Source organism: Ricinus communis, chromosome 4 (assembly GCF_019578655.1).
Source record: "Ricinus communis isolate WT05 ecotype wild-type chromosome 4, ASM1957865v1, whole genome shotgun sequence".
NCBI classification, from domain to species: domain Eukaryota; kingdom Viridiplantae; phylum Streptophyta; class Magnoliopsida; order Malpighiales; family Euphorbiaceae; genus Ricinus; species Ricinus communis.
In genome coordinates this window covers 7,167,310-7,174,924 of record NC_063259.1, presented here as the reverse complement: position 1 = coordinate 7,174,924, position 7,615 = coordinate 7,167,310, and the positions used below count along the sequence as shown (strand labels likewise).

Here is a 7,615-nt window from a genome sequence, read left to right as displayed (position 1 = left end):
TTTATAATTATTTCCTACATAATTCTCATAAGATGAGCAAAGATTAGCACCATGACCATAAACACCACATATACCACAAATCTTATTGCTCGGTACATTCTTAGTTGAAGCAAGTATTTTAACCTATTTAGTTAATTCAGCTATTTGCTTAGCCCTCTCATTATTAGACACAACTTCATCCACTTTTACCATTTTTGTTATCGCACTCTTTTGTTGTGAATTGGCTCTTAACATCTCAAAGATATTATAAACCTCTTCAACAGTTATTTTTTAACATAGCACCTCCAACTGCATTATCAACCATACATTGATATTGTTGTGTTAAACTATCGTAGAATGATTGGTTAGTTATAGGAAGTGGGTATTTATGGTGTGGACATTACAATAAACGTGACTTGAAGCGATTCTATGCTTCACGAAAAGATTCAATATCCTTTCGATAAAAGTTAGAAATTTCAGCCCTTAACTCTTTTATCTTTTGATATGAGTAAAATTTACTTATAAATTTTTTATAAACCTCATCCAAAGTTCTGAAAAAATTAAGAGGTAAGGTTATCAACTAAGCCTTTACTTTTTCCTTTAATGATTAAGGAAAATATCTCATCCTTAATTAGTCCTTATTTAGTCCAGATAATGGAAATGTATGAACTATAGTATAGAATTTCCTAATTAATGTCAATGCATCTTCACTAGGTATACCATAGAATGAAGGAAGCATATTAAAATGGATGTTCTTAAGTTAATAATTCCTAGGCGCATCACCTAGAACTATGCATGAAGTAGTGCTACCAATTATAGGCCGAACATAATCGTTCATAGCCATTTGCCTTTCAGCTACTACTTATCTTTGTTCATTAGCTATTATTTCAACCTCTTCTTCAAATCCTTCTTCTAACTTTTCTTCAAATTCTTCTTCTTCTCCTAGCCTTGGAAGGACAAACTTACTCTCCATTTCTTGTTCTTCTTCTACTTTTTAACAGTTGATCTCAAGTTGTAGGGATTTTGAATTGATGAATCACCTAATCTTGTTTTCCTGCTAGGCATATAAAATTGAAAGAAAAATATCATATTCTAAAATTTAAAAACAAAATAAAAACACATAAACAAACAACACATAAAAACATAAGAAATAAAAATTGACAATTAATCACTATAATATTGAGTCAGTTCCCTGGCAACGGGGCCAAAAATTTGATGTTTCAAACTTAGTACTCACAAGCGTATGAACCGAATTATAATACGGGCAAGCTCACCATGAGGTCGATCTCACAAGAAACTGTATAGCATGTATTATAAAGACTAACTATCACATAAAAACACTAAAAATAAATTGTTATGATGATCAATCAAAAATAATAAATGAAACTAATAAAGATATGAAGGTAAAGAAATCATTCATTAAATATATAAATAAAGAAAGTTCATATATAAGTAAAAAGCAAAACTAACCACTTATAGAAATTAGCCTAATATATTTAATTCAACGGTCATTGTAATTAAATAGAAATACATAAAAATAAAGTAGAAAATGAAAGCTCCCTCAAAATCTAAAAATTCTTCAAGATATAAAGATGATTGATCCTCACTCTCCACTTCTTGAAAAGCTTCTTAAATCTCCAAAGAGTAATGCAAAAACTAAAGCTAAGTGTTTGTGGAAGATGAACTGCAGAGAATTGCAGAGAAAGGAATAATGGACAGGTGCAGATTGAATTCTCCTCCTATTGTATAACTAATTTCACTACTTGTAGAGATTCCTTTTGCAGTGTCCTTCTCTAAACATAACACCTCTAATAGTTATCTTCTAAACTATCATAAATAAAATAAATAACTTAAAGTAGTTATTCATAATTATATAATAACTAATTAATTTCTCCTTATAGGCCTTGTACTTTTTTGTCTAGGCAAGACAATTAGCAGTCCACGAGTCTTTATTGTGAGTCTCAGCAGCTGCAATCCAGTTTAAGCCCATTTATGAATATTTAGCTCATATTTTTCCTTTTTGGCTTTTACACCTAAAATTAGATAATAAAGCTAAAGTGAGGTAATAAGTACATATTTCCACATATTATGTGTATAAAACCTACTAATAAATCAGTAAAACATGTTAAATATATATACATAATATGAACATATCAATAATAAGAGTAGTATTATATGAAATTGAAAATATACTTGTTTATGGCCTTATTAAATGAACCAAATTTAATTAGAATTTTTGTCAATCTTGTACATCAATTTTCATTGCTTGCGCACTACCAGAAAGAAAAAATAAAATAAGAAGCAGAATCTACGAGATCTGAATAAAAGCAAGATCAATTTTTTCTTCAACTTTTGTTCTTGTGTTTCTTGTTGGAAAACCTAAGAATTTGTAACACTTAGGCATTCATCAATCGTGACATCATGCTCAATGATTCTGTAGAGGTAGAGGCTTTCAATCTTGTCTCAAGGGAAGTCCTGGAAACCAATAGAATCATCTATAAGCTTGAAAAAATGGACTATAAGTGCTTCAGTTCGCAAGCAACCAAATTTGCTAAAGAAAAGAGAAAAAATAAAGAAAAGAAAATGCTAAGTTGAAAACCCAAAAGGGTGACTTAGGCAAAAACAAAGTCTGCTAAGTTGAAAATCCAAAATGGCAACTTAGGCAAAAATAAAAACATTGGCCTGCTAAGTTGAAAACCCGGAAGGTAGCTTAGGCAAAATTTAAGGCATAAAAGTAAGAAAATAAAAGAGATTTGGTTGTTATTTGTATGAGATTATGGCAAAACCAACCATCATTATGTGAGTATCAGTACATCCTCAAGCAAAATTAGTGAGTCTTGGCATGCTTGAGTTATCTCTAGATCTGCACTTCTTATCATCACCATGACTTTCAAATCTTTGATATGAAGCAATTACAACTTCGACCATTAGGCTCTATGCCATGTGCCCGAAGAGCAAGCGATTGAACTCTCAAAGTGTTGATGTTGATGGGCATTAGAATGTTTCTATCCAAACTAAATGATTTTTTTTTTAGAAATGCATTAAATGTCATATATAATATGATATACGTACTCATTACTTTTTGCTTGATGTACTCTTGTATATATGCCAGTAACTTGTAATAGAAAAATGAAGAAAAGCTCAAAAGAAGGAAAATGCTCAAGCAGGTGTGGCCCCTACATCAAAGTAAAAATTTTTGCACCGGCTCGGGCTTATGAAGCGTGGCTTCTACAACTCACATTCATATCCTTTTGCCATATCCTTGATATTTATGATTTATCTTAATTTATTTCATCATATTTGTGTTCATGAATTCTAACAAATTGAGGGCAGCTGTCAGCATACATTTTTTGAATTTATATATCGAGGGAATTACAAAAAATTCAATGATGAGAGTTACTGCCTTTCTCAAGTCTCAAGAGGTTGAGGACAAGCAATCCCAGTTAAGGTTGGGAATAATTGAACCAAAATTATTTTCTAGAATCAAGTTGGAAGCAATTGACGGAAAAAAATTAAGTTTGAGAGGTGAAATGATAGTTTTATAAATTCAAGGACTAAACCATAAAACTTTCCAAAACTTTTTACCCCTTAAGCCAATCGGCTCTATATGCAGACGAATTGGCTGTACCTAGAGCCAATCGACTTAGCATATAGTTGAATCGGTTCTATGCAGTGCCGGTTGGCTTTAGGCAGTGCCGGTTAGTCCAAAAATCATATTTCACATCTAAATTCATTTCCTCCTCTACTCCTGAGACTTTAAACACTCTAGATTCCTATCTCATCTTTAGATTAATTTCCTCCTCTACTCCTGAGATTCAAAGATCTGCATAATACAGTGACAAACTTAGGGATTTAAAGCATTTACATCATCATCTTTCCCTTCTTTTGTAATATTCTTTATTGCTTTTGTTCTTTTTTCTTTGTTAGAAATATGTTATAGTTTTATGGTTTCTTTCTATGATTAATATTTCTTTTCATGTTATATATGTTAGAATTAGATTTCTTGCATGATTTACATATTTAATGATATGCATGTTTCATGGGTTTTGAAACATATAACTTTTATGTTCTTGGGTTTTGAATATTGATAATATGAACATGTTGGGCATTAAATCTGATAATATGAATCTGCTGATTTTATTAGATTTTGAATCTCATATCAAGAACACATAGGGTTTTGAATCTAAATATAATTTTATTGGATCTTGAATGTGATTAGTAATAATAAGTGATTATATTCCCATTAGATTTTAAGCTTGTATGATTAAAATTTGGATTCTGCCTTAGAACTCCATATTTGATTAATGTTAGTGTAGTTTTAGGATTTACATGCCTTTTTAGGGTTTTCATGATGTATTTTATTTTTTATATTAATTTTACACATTCTAATTGAATTGTTATCTTCTATGCATGTGAAAAATTGGCTCTAGGCGTGAGAAATTGAGGAAGATCACTAGAAAATCACCTAAAGTCCCCATAGTCGATTGGCTGTGCATATATTAAGCTGATTTATGAGTTTTTGATGTATTTTTGGTGATTTTATGTACTTTAACTTAGTTTTTAAGGTTTTTCTTTACAATTTTTATTTGGAGGCGAATTGTAATAGCTAGATTACTTTCTATCCTTTTATTTTTGCTTTAATATGTGATGGATGCCAAATATATATTGTATGATTGCCTACTTAAAACTAATCAGATGGACTTAGGCCTTAATTAAACATGGCTTGGAAATTGTAGTTTATTAGGTAATAATTATCATATTTAATCTAAAATCTATATAGACTTAATGGGCTTTGCCATGCTTTAGTTAGGTTAAACTGGACCATATTAGATTTAAGATCACTGCATCAAGCCTTTTCATAAAAACAAGTCCATTAGGCTTAAAGGTTGGAAATTAAAGCATAACTTATAATTGGGCTAGACTAGGTGGGCCTTGTGATATATTTGTGATGTAAGCTTCCTTATGGAATTGAGAAATGTCACTCATTAGTAAAAGTGCCTCGATTAGTAGCGTGATGACTTCCATCTCCGCACTAGTCTCTACGACTAGTTAGCATATTATAGATTAGGTTGAAAAGGCTTGTAGCACTATAGTCGGTAAAGACACTTGGGTGCGCGTTTGAAATCGTTGCCCAAAACTACTTTTTTATAAAATGGTTCAATTAAGTGATATTAAATATAATATGGCCCAATTAGGCTAACCAAAACATTGTAAAGCCCACTAGGGCTATGTTGATTTTAGAGTTTAAGCCCAATTACTGTTAATTTACCTAGTGAACTACAATTTTCATACTAGGTCTAATTCTAAAGCCTCCTGTCTATATGGCCAATTTTAATTAGACAATCATACAATCATATATTTAGCATGCATCAAAATAAAGCAAAAGGTAAAGTGCACAAAGTAAATATAGCTATTATAACCTGCCTATAACTGAGAAAATTGAAAAGAAAATACTTAAAAATAAGATAAATAGTAAATGAGAAAGGCAGATTCTAAATTTTAATCAAGGAACCCTAAAACCAATTTTAATTACAAAAAATATGAAGAAATTACTAATCTAGCATGCAATCCTAATAATTTGACTAATCAAATCTAGAAGTAAAAAAAATAGACATATTAATAAATTCAAAACCTTACATGTTCTTATTATCATATCTAATTTCTAACATGTTCATATTATCAAATTCAATTCCCAACAGTTTATAAGCATGTTAATCACTAGAAAGCTTATTCTAATCATTTGAAGCACGTAAAAATCAATAAACCAAAAAACCTAATCATTTTTCTAGTCATATAAGATTTAAGATCACTGAATCGGGCCTTTTCATAAAAAGAAGTCCATTTAGGCTTAAAGGCTGGAAATCAAAGCATAACTTATAATTGGGCTAGATTAAATGGAACTTGTATGTAATGAATTAACAACTTAGGTTAATAACTTCGAGTATGGGCTGAGCTTTAATAAAATGGATTAGACTTAGGTAAACCTCACCTACTTTAGTGCTTGATGTGTAGAAATGCATTATGTTGCATTTATAAGGAATAACCCGTCAAAGAATAAAATTAAAGATAAATACACATAAATAAGGAAGTTGGCTTCTAGATCAATCTCTAGATTTATGATGTAAGCTTCCTTATGGAATTAAGAAACGCTACTTATTAGTAAAAGTGTCCCGATTAGCCGGCTGGTGAGTCCCATATCTGCACTAGTCTCTATGACTAGTTAGCATATTCTCGATTAGGCTGAAAAGACTTGCAGTGCCGTAGTCGGTAAAGACACTTAGGTGCGTGCTCGAAACCGTAGCCCATAACTACTTTTTATGAAATGGCCCAATTAAGTGATCTTAAATCTAATGTGGCCCAATTAGCCTAACCAAAATATTGCAAAGCCCACTAGGTCTATGTTGATTTTAGAGTTTAAGCCCAATTACCGTTAATTTACCTAGTGGACTACAATTTTCATGCCAGGTCCAATTTTAAAGCTTACTGTCTATATGTCCAATTTTAATTAAACAATCATATATTTTGCACGCATCAAAATAAAGCAAAAAGTAAAGTGCATAAAGTAAATATAGCTATTATAACCCGCCTATAACTGAGGAAATTGAAAAAAAAAACACCTAAAACTAAGTATAGTACATTAACATCTCAAAAATACATCAAAAATTAGAGAAATTAAGGTTGGAAGGCGTATAACCATATGGCTCAGCGTATAGAGCCGAATCAGTTTAGGGCGTTGGTAACCTTTTTTGGCACTTTTTGCTCAAATTGATCACCCAGAGCCAATTCCACATGCATATCAATTAGAAATGCATGAAACTAAATAGAAAGAACAAAAAACATAGAATTAAGTGAAAATCCTAAGCAAATCCTGCAAACCCTAGAAAATAAGATAAATAGTAAATGAGAATGGTAAATTCTAAATTTTAATCAAAGAACCCTAAAACCAATTTTAATTATAAAAAATATGAAGAAATTGCTAATCTAGCATGCAATCCTAATTATTTGACTAATCAAATCTAGAATCCAAAAAAACAAACATATTAATAAATCCAAAACCTTACATGTTCTTATTATCATATCTAATTTTCAACATGTTCATATTATTAAATTCAATTCCCAACAGTTTATAAGCATATTAATTCACTAGAAAGCTTATTCTAATCATTTGAAGCACATAAAAATCAATAAACCAAAAAACCTAATCATGTTTCTAATAGATAAAATAAAAGAATTAATTTATAAAAATGGGAATGCTGATGGTGTTGAATTTGGGCAACCCTTAGGTTGTTACAATTGGATGTTGATCTTTGAGTCTCTAAAGATGAAGAGGTTGTGGAATTAAATATTGGTTGAGAATCTAAGTTTTTTTTTAAATTTCAAAACTTATGTCGTTCTAAATGGATTTCCTAATTTAGAGTTCTTTCTTAGTGGCTAACTCATTGTATCTATCGATGTATCTATGTATCTTAAGAATAATTGAGGAATGCAGCTAACCCTAGATTTGGGGTGTATCATCTATCTATAATAGTAGGATTCCAAGTAACCCTAGAGGAACAAATAAATATTTAATATTTTTGAAAAATAAACTGTAATCATCCCTTTCCTTGATCAAAGTAATATCAAATAAAATGAAATT

General features: G+C 30.6%; 1 non-coding gene across 1 annotated transcript; it reads left to right on the top strand.

Annotated features, from left to right (window-relative positions):
* The first annotated feature begins 363 nt into the window (after positions 1 to 363).
* On the top strand, positions 364 to 468 carry LOC112536357. The gene has a single exon (XR_003080389.2). It is a non-coding gene; the product is annotated as a small nucleolar RNA R71 (small nucleolar RNA).
* The last annotated feature ends 7,147 nt before the right edge of the window (positions 469 to 7,615 follow it).